General features: G+C 35.9%; 1 protein-coding gene across 1 annotated transcript in view; it reads left to right on the top strand.

The window, feature by feature from the left end:
* The window catches only part of LOC150104065 (uncharacterized), a 387,411-nt gene that overhangs the window by 228,390 nt on the left and 139,444 nt on the right, over positions 1-19,577 (top strand).

A 19,577-nucleotide genomic window follows, 5' to 3' on the forward strand; every position in this document is an offset into this window, starting at 1 on the left:
CATCAGATATCATTAATAATACTCCCCTCCCATTCTTTTCTCTCTCTCTATTCTCCCTGAATACACTATATCCTTCACATTCTATCCCACTAACTATATTGTTTTCTGTCAGCCATGTCTCACTAATACCAATAACCTTTGGCTAGGATGAACTAACCAATGCCAAAAACTCCTCCCTTTTGTTCCGAATGCTCCTGGCATTAGTGTACAAAAAGTGCAAAATCCCCTTAGGTTCACTGCTATCCTGATGCTTTATACTAACTATCCCATTCTGGTTTGTTACCAGTGGTACTAACTTAGGCATTTGATACACATTCTTACACTCAGCTTCCTCACAGATATCTGTATATCCACTCAACAGCTTCCTTCATAAAAGCTCTAGTTTCTCTGATTTTGCACATTCACTTTCACTTCATTCAACAAATATACCAACTACTATTGAAGAAAATGATTCTGTTTAGCTACCTTCAAGACAAGAGTTTAATGATATAATTCATTCACTCAGCAACATCAAATCCCCTGGAATAGACAAAATCCCTGCAGAGTTACTGAAATCTGGAATAAAGAAACTAGAAGACAAAATATATGAATTGAATTTAACTACATGCAAGAAAGAAAATACCAAAAGAATGGAGAAAGAGCTTGATCTGGCCAATAAATAAGAAGAATATAAAACAGCTTGTGGACTTTAGAAGTATTTCTCTGTTATTACAGCATGCAAAATATGAGTATTTTGTATGCCTTTTTTTTAAAGAATAGATTAAACCCATTTATCGAGAAGATAAAGAAGGTTTCAGGAAAGGCAACAAATATATGACAGCATTAACACAGGAAAATATGAAATTATGATATTCCAAAGTGTATATGACATCCATATACACTTTGGAATACCAAATAAGCTAGTAAGACTTATAAAGTTAACAAATAGAAAATTTAGAAACCCAGACTAAAATGCAAAATGATTTAACAAATCATTTTGATACACATCTTTTGGTACACATTTTGATACAAATCCAATAAATAAAGGATTTAAAACAAGATAATGTTTTAGCTGCTTTGGAATATGTTACTCAATTATTGCCAATAAATACAGAAAACACACTAATAAACAAATCAATGCAGTGCAGATTGTAGCATATGCAAATGACATTAACGTCATGTTAAGAACTAAACAACAAGAAACAAAATAAATGTATTTGGAACTAGAAAAATCAGCACATATAATAAATTTAGTTTAATCCTTTATCCAAGTGTGAGCAAACAAAGTTTGCGCCTGAAAGTATCTTCAGGACTGGGGTAAGGTGGTACAACACCAGGGCAACTCGTTGCAAAGGTGGAGCAAGCTACCAACACTCCTGTCTCAGTATCTCCTTTAATGCAAAACACATCTCCTTGCAGATATGTCTAATGTTATGCATTAAGGGAAGGGCCACTACCCAGACTAGTTTCGACCTTTATTGAGGTCTCTTCAGTGGGAGCCAGGCAGAAGCATTCGCAGGTCATCTCTACCTATAGGAGTTGCCAAATGGTGTGCCACCCTTTTTTTAATAAATTACTCTGGATTTAGAGAAAGATGTTGGAAGTTTATTTTTCACTTGGTTAGAGTATAATAAATTTAGTTTAATCCTTTATCCAAGTGTGAGCAAACAAAGTTTGCACCTGAAAGTATCTTCAGGACTGGGGTAAGGTGGTACAACACTAGGGCAACTCGTTGCAACGAGTTCCCTGGTGTTGTACCACCTTACCCCAGTCCTGAAGATACTTTCAGGTGCAAACTTTGTTTGCTCACACTTGGATAAAGGATTAAACTAAATTTATTATACTCTAACCAAGTGAAAAATAAACTTCCAAAAATCAGCACAAGAAATAGGACTAAAAATTAATAAATTAATCAACAAAAAAACCTACGTAATGATTGATGCCAAGTAGAATCAGTTGACTGACATAAGTGTGAATATTGGGAACCTAAAAATCAAAAAGTGGAACAATTTAAATATTTGGGAGTAATGATCACTAGCTAACCAATATATAAAGTGTTAATTCATCCAGTTGTGTGAAACCTGGATATTTATGGCAAGAGTGGAAAATTTGATTTCAGTTTTTGAAAGGAAAATCTTTAGAAAAATATTTGGTCCAGTGAATGATAATGGTCTCAGGAGAATCAGATACAACCGTGAGTTATATCAACTTTATAAAGAACCCACAATGTCAAGCATAATCAAGTTCAAAAAGTTACAATGAGCAGGACATGTTTATTGTATGAAAAATTACAGTATTTTTAAGAAGAAAATAAATAGTAAGATTATTGATAAAATACCAAAAGGAAAACCTCAAACAAGATGAATGGATACCATTAGTCAAGATAACATCATATTACAATATCCAAACTGGAGAAGTAAAGTTTTGGACAGACAGGGTTGGAGGCAAATAATCCAGGAGGCCAAGGCTCGATTTGGGCTGTAGAGCCATAAAATAAAGATTAGATGAGAGTTCTAGGAATGGTGGTGGACAAGAACAAGTTGTGAAGTCATCACATCAGATTATGGCACTGATGCAGAGGACTAGGTTATGGTTTCATTTCATAAAGCTTTGATTAGGCCTCAGATATGGATTATTGTGGACAGATTCAGTCATCCGATTTTTGTGGTGATGAGGATGTACCAGAAAGCTTTGAGTGAAGATTTATGTTTGGCATGTAGGGTGTGAAGATAAATTAAGATCAGGGGTTGTCACCAGGTTAATACAGAACAAAATTTTCATAGAATGGGAGAGAGGGTAGAACAGGATGCCATCCTTGGAAAAGTGTCCACTTAGTAATTCTACTATTTCAACTAATTCAGTTACCTTTTTATTTTATAAAAAAATGTAGAATTTTTTTTATGTATAACAAGAGTGTGAGCAAAATGTATGGTGAGTGGTGTGTGAGCAAAATGTGTTACTTAAGAGTGTGGTGAATGTGAACATGCTGAATGAGTTAGGCACAGTTTGATGAGGTTAATGGGTGATAGTGTGTACCTCCTGTAGATAAGTCTTTGACTTTATGGAGTTCTGGCATTAATAATGATAATAAATGAGTAAAATCATTAAGTCAGAGTTTACATAAAATGAGAAGAAAGATTTTGGATTTCTAGAAATTATTTTCATGTAGCCATAGGATAAACAGTAAGAGAAGAAATGGCCTGAGCATTATGTACAAGCAGTTGACCCATTTTTTTGCTGGCTGCCTATATATTGTATAGGATTTTCAAAGATTCTTGTTTTAATTTTTATTCTTTCTGAGCTTTACTGTATTATATTATTCTTGCTTTTCCATATTTTCCATATTTTCATTATTATTATTATTATTATTATTATTTTCGGGCTACTCCAGGGAGTCCTTAGACTCATCGAGGGAAGCACTAAACATAATGTTCACACAACTATACGACATTCTCACAGTATCTATCATACCTTGCCTTGAACTCGCTCACTGTCATAGCACCCACAACAGACTCTGGCAGCTTATTCCACTCATTTACCACTCTAAAAAGTAAAGAACCCAGCTCTAACACCACTGCTAACCACACTCTTGCCCAGCTTCCATAGGTGTCCCCTAGTTCTCCCACCACCAGTCCTGATCTCAAAAATATCCTCTGAATTAATCTTATAGAATCCTTTTAGCAATTTGAATGTCTCAATCATATCTCCCCTTTTCCACCTATCAACCAGTTTCTGCAACCCACAAATCTTCAACCTGTTCTCATATGGTTCATTCCATAGACCTGCTATCATCTTAGTCACTCACCTCTGGATCCTCTCCACCTCCTCCCCATCAAGAAGGAACCGAGGTGACCAAATCTGGGCACAGTAGTCAAGATGAGGTCTTATGAAGGCTCGGTACAGAGGTACAATAACTTGCTTGTCTCTGCTCGTTAAGGTATTTTTCAACAACCAAGTGAGTTGATGAGCTGATTTAGGTACTTTCGCAATGTGCCCCCTAAACTTCATCTCCCTATCCACCAACACTCCCAAGTCCCTGGCCTCATCAATCTCTTGGAGTACAGTTCCACCCATGTGGTATACTGCTGCTAATCTTTTCATCCCAAAATGCATAACCTTACTTTTTGTCACATTACATTGACATCCATTCTCAGCCCAGAACTCCAATTTATCTAAGTCATCCTGCAAGACTTTGACATCTTCTGCATTCAATATCGCCCTCCCCAACTTTGCATCATCAGCGAACAAATGAACTGTTCCACTTAGATCCTTCCCTATATTGTTAATGAACAGATTAAACAGCAGTGGTCCAAGAACAGAACCCTGCGGCACCCCACTAGTCACAGGCCGTCTTTTGGACTCCACTCCTGAATAAACCACTCTTTGATATCTCTCTCCATCAACCACCCACCTATCCATCTCACCAACCCTACCATACATTGTAGTTTACGGATTAGAATTCCATGTGGTATCCTGTCAAACGCCTTTGCCAGGTCCAGCAGTATCACTGTAAACCCATTTCCCTTATCCAGTTCAGCCGTCACCTTGTTATAAAACTTGAGCAAGTTACTCAGGCATGATCTACCCTTTACAAAGCCATGCTGTCCCCTGTACAGTATCTCATTTTCATCAATCCATTCCTGTATTTTTCTCTCGACTACTTTCTCCAAGACCTTGACAACAACTCCTGATATGCTGATCGGTCGGTAATTTGCAACAGTAGGCTTGGATCCTTCTTTATGCAGTGAAACTATTTTCCCCTCTTTCCACACCTTCGGGACTAAACCAGACCCGAGACTCAGATTAAACAACATGGTTAAGGGCACTGATAATTCCTTAGCCACTTCATGCAAGACCCGTGCCGGTATACCATCCAATCCCACAGATGTATTCACATTAAGGTTCTGTAATAGACTATTCACCTCCACTTCATTCATCACAATTCCCATATAAACTAATGGCTCCTTCATTTTTTCAATGTCACCACCTGGATGATATACTTTTGCAAAGTGCACGCTCAGTAACTCCACTATATTGACTGGTTCAGTGACCTCCTTACCATTGTCATTCCTTAAAATCATTTTGCCATGTACAATTTTTTTCTTGCTTGCAGCATATTGAAAGAACTGTTTGGGATTCTCTTTTGCTTGCATAGCTAGTTTCCTTTCATAATCAGCTTTTGCTGTTTTTACCACACTCGTTACCCTTCTGGCCTGCACTTTATACCGTTCGTGTGCCTGCAGGTCACCCCTTTCTTTAAATTCCCTCCACAGTTGTTTCTTTTTTTGCAGCTCAAGCTTAATGGTGTTATTCATCCATTTAACCCCTACTTGTTTTACTAATTGGACCCTAGGTATACAATCAGCCATAACTTCCTGTAAATGCTCCTTGACCACTTCCCATGCTCTATCGACGTCCAGCCCTTGCAGTTGTACATGCCATGGCACTAATCCAAGCAATCTCCTAAGCTTGTCATACTTGCCAGCACGGTAATTCCACATATACCCTATCTTAATCAAAAATTCCACACCTTTAGCCACCTCCCAGGTCAAGACCTTATGATCACTCTCACCAATAGGTGGCAACATGGTCATATTCATTACAGTCAAATTGTGAGATGCTATTACTAGGTCAAGCACTCTCACATCCCTAGTATTTTCAATTACATGCTGTCTCAGATAGTTATCCCTTAATAATTGAATAAAATCCATTTCCCTCCTCACATGTGTCCTCTCCTCCTTCCAATCAATGTTACCATAATTAAAATCCCCCATAATAATTACCCTCCTTCCACTCATTTCATCAATTTGTTTATGCATACTATCTCCACCATCTATTCCATCACCTGGTCTATAGCAGCACCCAACTGTATATTTTATTCTGCCAGTCTCAATCTCACACCAAATAGCCTCAAATGAGCTCCTTTCACTATCCTGCAATACAACTTCAATTCTCCTTGGCTGCAGTTCATCAGCCATCATCAATAACACCCCTCCCCCCATTTTATTCTCTCTGTCCCTCCTAAACACACTATAACCTACACATTCTATCCCACTAACTATATCATCTTTCGTCAGCCATGTTTCACTAATGCCAATAACTTGTGGGCAGGAAGAGCCAATCAATGCCAAAAATTCTTCCTTCTTGTCCCTAATACTCCTGGCATTAGTATACATGAAATGCAGTGATCCTTTTGTCCCACCCCTATCTTGATGCGTTATTCTAAATGTCCCATTTCCATTTTTTGTCCTTAGTGCTGGCTGAGGTACATTATATACATTTTTACACTCAACTGTCTCACTGATGTCTGCATATCCACTCCCCCCCCCCATCCTTGGTAGTTCTAGTTTCCCTGGTTCTGCACATCCATTTTCACTTCATTCAGCAACACTTTTTCAAGTCTTTGCACACCAAGTCCATTCAAATGCAGGCCATCCATCTTGTATAAGTCCTTTCACCCATCAAATTCCACACGTCCACGAATTCCACACCACACCGTCTGCATAACCTGCGCATAATGTCATTTGCGATTATGGCCCTCCTTCTAAACTCCTCTCTGTCATACCACGGCAACAGACTCACCATTCTAACTCTGTCACTCTTTTCTTTCGCTACCGTTAACAATACTTTCAAGTCCTCTCTCATAAAAAATTTATCACCTTTCAATTCATTCATACCTGCCACAATTATTAATTCTTTCACCCTCTGTTTTTGCATTATGAATGGTATTGATTTTTCATATTTCTCATTTTCTGATCTTCATACTGTCTTGCCCTCATTATTGTTCAGTATTAAAAATATATTAGAATATAACATCTCTCACATTAAAAACTCGTAAAGTGCATCAGATAGGTCATTATCTTTCTGCTAAAGAATTTCAGGCATGCTTTTTTTGTTCATATTCTATTTAATTACAAAGTTTAATTAGCTAATGAAAACATTTAATTTGAAGTCTTGAGGATAGGTTTAAAAGGAGTCAACTTCTTATACATAATGCTTAGGCCTTTTATAGAAGAAAAATGTTTGTTTATTTTTTTATGTGACTCTTGCTTCTAAAAGTTTTTTGTAAACCTATAGTACATTTGAACAATGAGTGTGCTAATGATTTTTCTCTACTTTTTTTTTTTTTTTAAATTTTATATTTTTTGCACTTGTGTTTTATTAATTTTAATACATAGTCTGGAAACTCTACTCTAGATACAAAAGATAGAACCTTTGCAAACTACTTCAGATCTCTAATCTAATAAGTTTGGCAGTGGTCTTGTACTGGGTTATGAAATTCTTTTCCAAATATGGGAAAGGCCGGCCTGGTTGGTCGAGTGCTTCCGCTCTCCAGCCAAAAGGCTGTGGGTTTGAATCCTGCCATGGACATGGGTGTTTGTCTGTGAAAATACTAGTGGTGGTAGTCAGCAGTAGATGGCATTGGTGTAGATGATGAAGGTAGTTGCGGTTGGTGGATATGGAGAGTTGTAGAGTATGTGCCCTTCCTCAATGAGTCTTCGAACTCCCTGGAGGTGTTATGTAATAATAATAATAAAATATGAGTAATCCATGTCTCACTTATAGGCATTTACAAACATTCGTGTTCACAGTGGGATTTGAATTTGCAACTAACATGTTGGTTGGAAGGGAGATACATTAACCTCTTGGCCAATCATGGTTCTACACTGAAATAATTTCCATTGAAAGGATTATAGATTTCTAGAAATCCAAAATTATAATACTGTTTCTTTTGCAACTCTATTCCACTCTCCCCACCCCCTGATGTCTTAAACAGTGGCGGCTCGTGGCTTGAAATTGTGGGGGTGCTGCAACTTTCGAAATATACATACACACTGTAAGTACAGTGTATACGTGTTTGGATAATATCAAAATTATGGTAAAATTTTAAAAAAAATTAAACATGAAAAAATATTGTTTATTATCGATAAAATTATACAGTTTAGTATAATTCAAAATTACTTAAAAATAAAATCCATTATCATAACCCAAATAATGTTCTAAAATAAATCGTCATCATGCGTATCAAAGATTTAGGCCTAGCATGGCCTGTTCTGGTGTTAGAAGTCATCATTGAATCGTTTAAGAGGACGTCCTGGTTTTCTTTTTCCTAATGGCTTGTACTTTAAGGCTTGTTTTGGTAATCTTTCTCTTTTCATTCTTTGAACGTGTTCCATCCATTTATGTTTATGTCTAAAATAAATACTATAACAAATGTTATTTCTTTAATTGCAATGTCCAAATATTTAAAGAGACTGAGTAAACATGATAAGCACTATGAACACGCTACTACTAGTGCAAACTGCATATAAACAACAGTGGAACTGCGCGATGGACAGTGCCGCATTACACTAATAACTCTCATCTCACTATGACGTGCATATGCTTATACGCATAGCAAATACTAGCAATGTGAAACTGTGGTAAACACAGTGCTGCTAGCGTCCTTTCCTCTCCTAAGTGCTACAAGATGGATTTTTATTATTTTTTATACAAAATAAGATATTTGTATAGGATTGTTGATGATAAAATTAAATATTACAAGCAAATATAAATAAATTAATAAATATATTTATATATCGAGAAAAATTGGCGGCGGTGCTACAGTTCTGCAGTGCCTATGCACGAGCCACCCTTGGTCTTAAAGCTTAATTATTGAATCTATACTTTTTTAAACCATCTATGCCAAACCTCATTATGAGTTAGCTGGTTTCTCCCACAGTCTGCATACAATATTATTATCATTATTTTCCTAACCTTCATGGAGTTACAATTTTAATCATGGGAGGCCAGCACAAAGTCTATCTACCACTCCTTAAACTCATCCACAATTTGCACATTCGCCACCCCCCCTCAGGCAATGCATTCCATGCTCATACCACTCTCCATGCAAAAAACTTACTTCTTATCCTTTTACTCACCACCTTCTTTTGCAACTTTCAGGAATGACACCTTGTCCTTGCTCTTTTCCCTCATTCTACCATAGGAAAAATCTTCTCGGTGTCAATACGATAATAACCCTTCAATAGCTTAAATGTCTTGATCATTTTCTCCTTCCCCCATTTTTTTCCTTCTGTCCACTAAATTCTGCAGTCTGCATGCATTCAATTTGCTTATTACTGCATGCTGCCTCCTCTGTCCAGTTTATATCACTATATAGTTGAAGTCCCTCATAATGATCACTTGCTTTGCACTTGCTAAACTAATTTGCTTAAACATTTCCTAGTCATCACCATCTATATTCCCTGGTCTGTAGCAACATCCCACTAAATATCTTATTATTATTATTATTATTATTCGTAACACCTCCAAGGAGTCTGAAGACTCATCACAGGAGGACACCTACAACTGTCTCAACCACTACACCGAACTTCTACTACGAATCAATGCCATCTACCGCCCACCTCCACAACTAGTATTTTTTGTCTGTAAATTGCGTGTGTTCTGAAGGGCCGATTTGTTTGTATGTGGGATGAAAAACCAGAGTTTCCGGGAGAAAAAACCCTGATAATCTTTATATAAAGATTAAGAGAAGATAAAGAGGAATCTTTATATAAAGATTATCTTTATATCCCTGATAATCTTTATATAAAGATTCCTCCCGTCACGACGAGAATCGAACTTAGGCCTATTCCAATCGAAGGGCGCAATGTACCGTTGTTCTTCCTTCCAATTGCGCTACAGAGGCGCTAAGCAAAATCTTGTCTTATAAACATCTATCTCACACCATCGATAGCAAAATAATTCCAAAAACAAATCTTTCTCCATACCTAATTGAAATCATAAGAAAAAAATAATGTAATGTTATCAATAAAGCTGATAAAGATGACATTATTGTCATTATTGACAAACATGACTCCTACAGTAAAATTTTAGTTCACTTATGAAGAAATAACTCCCTATGTAACTCTGACATAAGACTGCCATGGTACTGAATAGAGGGTTTTGGCCCTTTTAGGTTTCTGCCTGGTCTCTGAGAAGAACCTGTTGTCGTGCTACTGAAACCTAATCAGTGCACTAATAAAAGGCAAATATATGGACTCCTGGGAAGAGTGGCTTTTAAGTAGTATAAGCCGAGGCAACTCCTATGCTGAAGATTTATATTCCACTTACAAAATTATCTTCACTGTGAATAATAAACTATAAAGCTTACTAAAACACAAAATACAATAAAGCCAAAAACCTTACAAAAAAAAAACTTATAACCAAGATGTACAAGTTGGTAAGAGGTAATTACCAGATTAATATGGGTGAGATTTTTCATAGAATATCTGGAAGCAGGGGGAGAATGAAAGGCTATTATTGAAAGCTATAAGGTGGGTGTGAGCAAGAGGGATGAGTAGATTTTTTGCATGGAGAGTGGTGGGCCTGAGAGTCCTTGGAGGTCTGTTGATAATGATATACTATTATGTCATATTGTCTACAATTTCAGCTGTCAACCTCGATGCAATACCAGCTACATCGGATCCACTATCCATTCATTAAAATCACATCTAATTGAACATTACTGTGATTGCAATATCTCTATGCCTGACTACTTGCCTCAAACCATAAAGAAAAAACATAAACAAAATAGCATTAACAAAAATCTCATGACTGAAGTATTGCTATGTGCGTTACAATTAAAAACCTTGGATATTTAAAAGGTTACTTCACTAATTTTTAAGAAAATGAAAGCTAATTAAATTAAGGTGCTGTCTTTAGCCAAAAGGACCAGCCATGTAATAAATACACACAGACCCTACATAATCTTACCCACTGCAATTACTTAAAATTAATTATTATCCTTTACTATCAAACTAAGCCTCATGATAAGCTCATAACTTTTTGCCTTTAGGCTTCATAATCTAATGATTTATTTGAAATAGCCAGTACACCATTATTATTGCTGGCTGTCCTTATATAGTATAAATCTTCAGAGTTTCTTTTGTTTTAATTTTCTGTTCTCTACTGCACTTTACTGTATTATATTCTTGCTTTTCTGTATGCATTTATCGGTTCTCACAGTAATGAGACCAAGACAACTTTACAATTGTCTTGGTCTCATTACTGTGTTCAATGGTCACCATATAGTAAAGTATAAAATCTCTTTCATGTATGAAAGTACATCAAATAGGTCCTTATCTTTCTGCTAAAGAACTTTCAGGAAAATTATTCAAGTGAGAATAATTTTTGTGAAAGATGCATTAGGCAGGCTAAGAATGGATGAGCTAGATGTGCTAAAGATATTAAAAAATCTTGATGTAAATATATTCAGTGGGGAGATTAAATGGAATATCAGCATGTGTTAAAGAAATGAGCAAGAAATTTTTGAAGAGATTTGTTTCCATGCTGTCAGAGTTGTCAGATAATTGGAATGAGGAGGAGATAGTCCTATTCTTCAAGGGCAATGGGAGGAGAGATATAATGAATTCTGGTCTGATCTATTTCTAGAGGTGTAGTTTGTCTTGAGGAAACTAGTTCAGATCAAATTAAGTAATGGGTAGATAGAAATGTGATATGTTATTGGGATCAGAACAGTTCTCTTAAGGGTTTTAGTAATCACTGTAAATTTGATGGTAGAGTGACAAGTGAATTGGCTAAGGTAATTGAATCCACCATGATATAATTAGGCTTTGTGAAGGATTTTGATAGGATACTGCATAGAATGTTGTCCTATAAAATGAAGCAGATACAGATGGAAAATATTTTTGACAAGAATGAGTGTAGTTGACTGATTGGTGCTGTGCCAGAAAATAATGAAAGAGGTGGGATGTAAGAGAATTTGGATGACCACTGTATGCCTCAATGGCTGGAACTACTGCTTTTTCACTTTTTTTATTCATGATATTGGAGATGGATGGAAGATATATCCAATTGTTTGCAACTGATGCGAAGTTGGGAAGAATGGTAACAAATGATTCTGATATGAATCCTCACAAGATTTGAATTGCCTAGTAATAATGAGCCAGTTATACAGATGCTAGTATAATGTTTACCAAGTGTAAGATTTTTTGCATTTTAAAATCGAAGAGATTGTAGACTGCAAATTATATTGATGGGGAGTCCAGGAGTGATAGCAGACAGAGGAATTAAAGTTTAGAGATCATATTACATTAGTAGTAAAGATTATGCTGATGATTAATATGATATAAGGGGAAGGTGCAGTGGTATTAGACAATTGTTGGACCTCTTTATAAGGCCTGAATACAACCACATCTAGGTGATGACCCTCTACTCAGATTTGTTGTCTCTGTTATTTAGAGAGGAATGATGAAACAGTAGAGAAGGCACAGATCAAGATATCAAGATTGTGGAATGTTAAGAATAACTTAAGGGCATATATGTGGGGCACAAAACTTAGTAAATTCTTCCAATTTTCTTTAGGTCTATAACAGTTGCTGATTAATATCCATAGTCTGCCTTTTAACCCATGAAGTAACTTCTTTGAATCTTCTTTCATTCTTTCAATTTGTCCTTTGCATGTAGTTCTTTCCCAAGAACTATGACTTCCTGCTTTTCAGAATGAAAAACAATTCCCTTTTCTTTTTTTTTTAAACTGCTGCCCATAGATGACAATATTGTGTTATAGATTTTGTTATTACTTGTGAGTGGGACTAATAAAAAAAAAAAAGAGACAGAAAGGAATAAAGCAGTATATATGTAAGCAAGAAGATTTTATAGGACAGATGCAGGAGAGATATTTTAAAAACATTGCAAGAGAGCAGAGAATGAGAGATAATTCCTGGAGGTTGAGCAACACTGTAGCATATTAGAAAATAAGGGCTATGGTGACTGGGTGAAATGGATTTCTGGATAGTACATTATCAGAAATAAGGATGGACAGATATGTATGTAGGTTAATGCATACTTATGATGTGCCCTTGGACTCAGTAGTGGCTGAGAGGATAGCATCTTTGCTTTCCAACCTATAGGGTGTGGGTCTAAATTCCACTATAGTATGGATATTTCTGAATATTCTTGTATTAATCCTATACCCAAGCATAAGCAAAGTTTGCACATGAAGTATTTTCACAACTAGGTTACCTTTATATAGAGCCTGTTAACTTCACATTATTACCTGCCTTAGTACCCTCATAATGTAAAGCCCACTTCCTTTTGGACATGTTTAGTATTATTTTTATTCAGGACTTCCATGGAGTCACAAGACTCATCATCAGTACTGGCGACAGGATGTAGCATAGAGGCAGCCTGCCTCACGGCATGGCTTAATAAGGGTGCTCGTTCAACCATATTGCGGTAGGCACAGTCGCTACACTAACAGGAATTGTTAGTGTGATATTAGCGTAGTGACTGTGCCTACTACAATAACAGTAGCAAGTGTGGAAAGAAGTTTTGCTAAGCTTAAACTGATTAAAAATTATTTGAAAACAGCATTGATCCAAGAAAGATTGGTTGGTCTAGCAGCTATATCGATACAGGTGCACATAGCTTATAATTTAAATTTAGAAGTGCTTATAAACAGTTCTATTGTGCAATATCCCCCATAGAGCAAACATTTAATCATTATTATTATGTAATTGTTTTGCATTAATGTTTCTCTTGTAATAAAAACAAATTAGCAATTGGAGATTTTCTTATATTTTTGTCGTATAATCCATCAGGGGAAATATTTAATTGTTTGCCTCAGGGCACAATCTAATCTGGTAACAGCCCTGTTGTTTAACATGGGTCATCCATGATGAGGTATGACCCATGTTAAACAACACAGTCTATCATACCACGCCTTAAATTCAAAAATTTAAGGTAGTTCGTGCTCTCACTACCTTATCAGGCAATGCATTCCATAGTCCAACCACCCTCTGTGAGGAAAAAAAAGCATTCTTCATCCTCTTACTCACCACTTCCATTTGTAACTTCTTGGGAAGGTGCCCTATCCTTGCTCCTTCCTATTGATCTACTATTCAAAAGAACTCCCCAGCAAGACTACAGAAATCCACTCACCACAGACAAGTTATCAACAGTGGTGTGTTGGTAATTTTAACAGCCGGCTCACTTTATGTGATCCAGGACCAGTGCGAACTGAGTTTGTTTTTTTTTTTCGAATTCTCCTTTATGTATTTATTTTTGATGATAATAATAATAATAATAATAATATATGTAAGTGTTTATTATACAATTTCTAAATATTTACGAGAAAAGTGTATACTATCATTAATCATCTATCCTTTCATAAAGAATTTTAATAACTGGCTTGCGCGAGCTGGTCTCAACACACCACTGGTTATCAAAGACAAGTGCTGAGTGAATTTTCAACCTAGTTCTAAATGCATTTAAAATATTATTTTCTTTGTGTAAATTACACTTTTTTTTTTTTTTTGAAACATCTCATTCACTGTCAAGTTATTTGATCAGGGGTGGTTGCCAACAAATTTATTAAACACTAAAAAACACACGTACTTTTAATACATTTTAATACGTAAATATTTCATCCCAAGTATCTTGGGACATCCTCAGTATAGTAATTCAAACAATACTAGAAATAACATATAGTTAGGATTACGATGGAATCTCAATATGCATGCAATAACGTGTTATAGAAGTAAATTAAAATATAACTGAACAAAAAATAAAAAATAAATAAATAACAACATATATAAAGAGATTATTTTACACAATTTTGTATGACAATTTTCCATATTTTAGGAATAGTAAGAACGTTGTTGCAGTTTAAATTTGGGCTGTGTTCTAAATGAGTGAGCACTTTCTTTATATAAATGTTCATGTTTATATAAAGATCTATGTAAAAGTTTAGACTTTTCCCAATGGATCCTTTGGTTTGGATTTTCAACTCTGTGTTGAGAGAGAGAGACCAGATTTCTGCAGTTTGAAAAGATGAATGTGGTCTTGATGTTCCGAGATGCATTTCTGAACAGATCTACCTGTCTGTCCAAAGTAGGACAAATTGCAGAAGCTTGGGATCTCATAAATGGCGTGTAACATCAGAGGTGAGAATTTGTCCTCAGGAGAAGATAACAATTTAGTATGGCTGTGTATTTGATTATTTCTAGTTCTTGGTTTAGAGATTCTTCTTGCTGAAGCCCTACTACACAGACCAAATTTAAACCGCAATGATGTTCTTACTATTCCTAAAATATGGGAAATTGTCATACAAAATTGTAAAATAATCTCTTTATATATGTTATTTATTTATTTTTTGTTCAGTTATATTTTAATTTACTTCTATAACATGTTATTGCATGCATATTGAGATTCCATTGTAATCATGCGCCCTAACTATGTTATTCCTAGTATTGTTTGAATTACTGTACTGAGGATGTCCCAAGATACTTGGGATGAAATATTTACGTATTAAAACTTATCACTGTGGTTAGTACATGTGTTTTTAGTAATGAATTCACCACAGGTTTCATTGTATAAAAATTTATTAAAGAAGCTTTATTTCCAACCAGGAAATAGCATCTTATGTAATTAAGAAGGAATTAACTTATTAAACTCATTTAGCAAGTATGAAAATTACATGTCAGTTATTGTTGATGTTAATACAAAATAATTAGTTAAGGAAATCAGAGACTCCAATAGAGGGAATCTTCTAGATGCTTCTACATATGTTTCAAATGAGGAGAAACTTGTCCAATATGTATGAGCTATAAAAAAATAATATGTATGTATGAGCTATATATATATATATATATATATATATATATATATATATATATATATATATATATATACACAGGGTGTTCGGGATAAATTTGACATATTTATAATTAATTATATTTTTCCGTAAGTTACATGTATTAACACACACTTCTCTTCATTTAAAAGGTTGGACCCTTCTTCATTCATATACAAGATTTCAGAAAGGATGGATAGCTGGAACCCACCTGAATCATGGAAGAGAATAACTTGTATCATGATGATTCGTGCCGGCCATCAAAATAAGGATATTTCGACTGCTGCCCAATGCTCCCTGAATACAGTAAAAACAATCAGGCATGAACTAGAGACTTGCAATGGTGACTACGAGGATGTAGCAAGAAGAAAGATCCCTAGCAGACGATCTGATTGCGTTCGTACAGCAGAATTCCTCGCAAATCTGCAGGAACAGGTGTTGAAGAACCCTGGCATTGGAATTCGGGCTTTGTCACGTGAAATGAATGTTGCAGCCTCTACTATGAAGCTTGCACTCAATGAAGACCTCCGCTACTACTCATACAAGCACCGCAAAGGTCAGCTGCTTACAGAAAAGGCCCGTGAAAAACGTTTGATAAACGCGAAGAAACTTCTAAGCAGAGTGAAACATCCTGCGGAACCACAAACAATCTGGTTCTTTTCCGATGAGAAAAACTTTTGCCAGGATCAAAAACACAACACGCAGAATAACAGATGGCTTGCATACAGTACAAAGGACATTCCTCGTGTAATGCAGACTAAATTTCCCCAAACTGTGATGGTTTTCGGATGTGTATCCTCTGAAGGCAATGTGATGCCTCCGCATTTTTTCCAAGAGGGCCTCAGGTTGACTTCAGATGGCTACGTGGAGTTGCTAAACACTGTAGTCAAGCCCTGGATAACAAGGGTAGCCAACGGTAGGCCGTATGTATGGCAGCAGGATTCGGCCCCTTGCCACACCTCTGGGAAAAGTCAAAAATGGTTGTCTGAAAATTTCTACGACTTCACCAGTCCAAATGTTTGGCCTCCAAACTCCCCAGACCTTAACCCCATGGATTATTTTGTATGGGGCGCAGTTGAAAAAGACACCAATCACACTTCCAGTAATACAAAAGCCCAGTTAATGGATAAAATTAAAACAGTTTTTGCGGCCCTTCCCAGGGAGACTGTAGCATCAGCTTGTTCGAGGTTCCAAAGCAGGATTGAAGCTGTGATCGATGCTAATGGTGGTTATTTTGAGTAAATCTTGCTGATAGTATTGTAATTAACTCTGCCTGTAATGTTTTTTGTCAATTCATTAAATTTAATAGATACAAAGAAAGTTTTCTTTTTCCTTATGAAACTGTCAAATTTATCCCGAACACCCTGTATATATATATATATATAGATAAAAATTGGAAACTGAAAGAGGCATCCCATTATAATTTCTAATTGATTAATAGGCATGGAACAGCTGGGGGAGGTAACATGATGGGAACAAATAATGGGGTGGTGGAAAAATTAAAGAGATGTTCTAGTTCTAATATCAGCATATTGTATTGCTCGTAATTTTATTCTGGCTCTTTTAAATTCTATTAAAGATGTTCCTTTTGTTGCTGAAATTGAAACAGTATTGAAAAATTATATACCTTTTACCAGAATTCACCAAAAGATTGGGAAAAGCAGCATCCATGTTACAACCAGAAATCTAAAGATTCAAGTATGTATCTGCATTCAGTAAGGTGGGTGTCTAACAGAATGCACTTGTAAAGAACTACTCTACAGTGTCTATGCATTTGGACGAAAGGGAATGGAAAAATGGGATGATGATGTTGCTGCAACATCAAAAGGCTTGTTAAAGAAAATGAACATATAGAATGGTATTCATATAATGCATGCATAGAACTGTTCAAATGTTGAATGAAAAAATCTAATAGATGAAAGAATAATGTATTTCATGAAAAGATTTATTACTTATTATTATTATTTTTAAACCTTATTACATAACACTTCCAGGGAGTCCAAGGACTCATCGAGGGAGGGCACCCACTCCACAACTCCATCTCCACCTACCAATCCACCAACTACCATTATCATCATCTATGCCAATGCCATCTACATCACTACTAGTATTTTCACAGACAATCGCAAACATCCATCTCCATGGCAGGATTCGAACCAGCAGCCTTTTGGCTGGAGAGTGGATACTCTAACCACTCGGCCAATCAGGCCTGCAAAAAAAAATGTGGAGGTGCCTGGGATCGAACCCAAGTCCTTTTGCATGCAAAGCAAATGCTCTACCACTGAGCTATGTCCCCATTCAAAAAACCACCCCTGTGATCAACTAAATTGGGAATCGGTCAAAGAAAGAAAGGCTTAGAAAAAGTTCCTCCTGTCGGTGACCAGACTTGAACTTCAATCAGCCTAGTGCTGAGGATGCAAGCACCATTCACACTGAGCTACATAGGCCTTTCAATTAAAAATTTAATTAAAATGAATGTGAAATTGCTAAAACCATATCAAATATACTTGACCTGAAGATCTGGAAGATATGGAGAAAGATGAAATTAAGATTTTTGGTAAATATTTCAGCAAATGTTTTGATGATAATGAAGAAATGGTTTTGGTAAATAAGAATCCTTTTTGAAAGAACAAGGAGTAATAAGAATAGTTTCCATTTCTCTCAAAAACTGCTTGAAATTGTAGCCATTACACTCATAAGTGCTTTGTCATGTGAATAAGGTTTTAGTCAAATGAATCTAGTAAAAGGAAATGAGGTTGTCGATGAATGGTTCCACCTTGAATGATTTGTTGATTATACATATGAATGGCTGTTCACTGCAGGATTTTAATTAAAAAAAGACATACTGGAGGATACATGAAGCCTTTATATAAGTGGACAGCAAATGTCAGTGGCACTCATTTTAAACCCACACTAAAAGGAAAAGATATTTTTGTATAGTTATGAGTAATGTGTAGTAAGAATTAAATGATGTATTACTTGATTTTGTCATCATAACATTGAGTAATTTTTTAAAACACAATTACAACAATTATTAATTTTTATGGCTATTTTGCTTATTTTTCTTTAGGAGTACCCCTTGTATAATGTCATTGGTTTTTTACTCAGTTTATTTAAGGCATTATAAGTGTGCTCCATAGCACAATTGGAAGAACAACGGTGCATTGTGCCTTTTGTTTGGAAAAGGCCTAAGTTTGATTCTCTCGTGATGAGAGGAATCTTTATATGGTCAAATCTGCCAAATCATCTTCATTTTTCAAATGAAGATGATTTGGCAGATCCCATACATAGGTAGCAGAGTTTTTTCTTCCAGAAACTCAGGTTTTTCATCCTGCACACAGACAAATTGGCCTTGAGAAAACACACAACTTTCAGACAAAAAAAATACTAGTGGTGGTTGGCAGTAGATGACATTGGTGTAGATGATGATGTAGTTGCAGTTTCCTGTAGTTGGTGGATTAAGTGGTGGAAATGGAGAGCAATGGAGTAGGTGCACTTCCTCAATGAGTCTTTGAATTTCTTGGAAGTATCATGTAATAAAAATAATAATAATTATTATTTTAGAGGCAAAATTATAAACAAAAAATAATATGGAAGGAAAAATTTTGGACATTCCTTTGTAGGATGTTTGAGATTGTCTTCTTTTTGAGCAGCATAAGGCTGCAAAAGTATGACAGAAAGGAAGGGGGGGCAGAAATGTGGAGATAGAAAAATATGGGAGCTAGAATTGCAGACAAAACAAGATATGTGAATTAAAACTGAGTTTTTAAGGATGGACTATAAATTCTTTGGGAAAGCACAGTAATCTAGATGTGGCTTATCAAGGTTTTATACAACAGAACCACAACTCTTCTATCTCTGCCGGTCAGCACCCTTTTCAGTATTTCAGCAATCCTCTTGGTTACCTTTACCACCTTTGTAATCTCTCCTAAATTTAGAATTTCTATCAATCATCACTCCA

Source organism: Typopeltis vanoorti, chromosome 8 (assembly GCF_054136105.1).
Source record: "Typopeltis vanoorti isolate ZY-2024b chromosome 8, IOZ_Tvanoo_1.0, whole genome shotgun sequence".
Classification (NCBI taxonomy): Eukaryota; Metazoa; Arthropoda; class Arachnida; order Uropygi; family Thelyphonidae; genus Typopeltis; species Typopeltis vanoorti.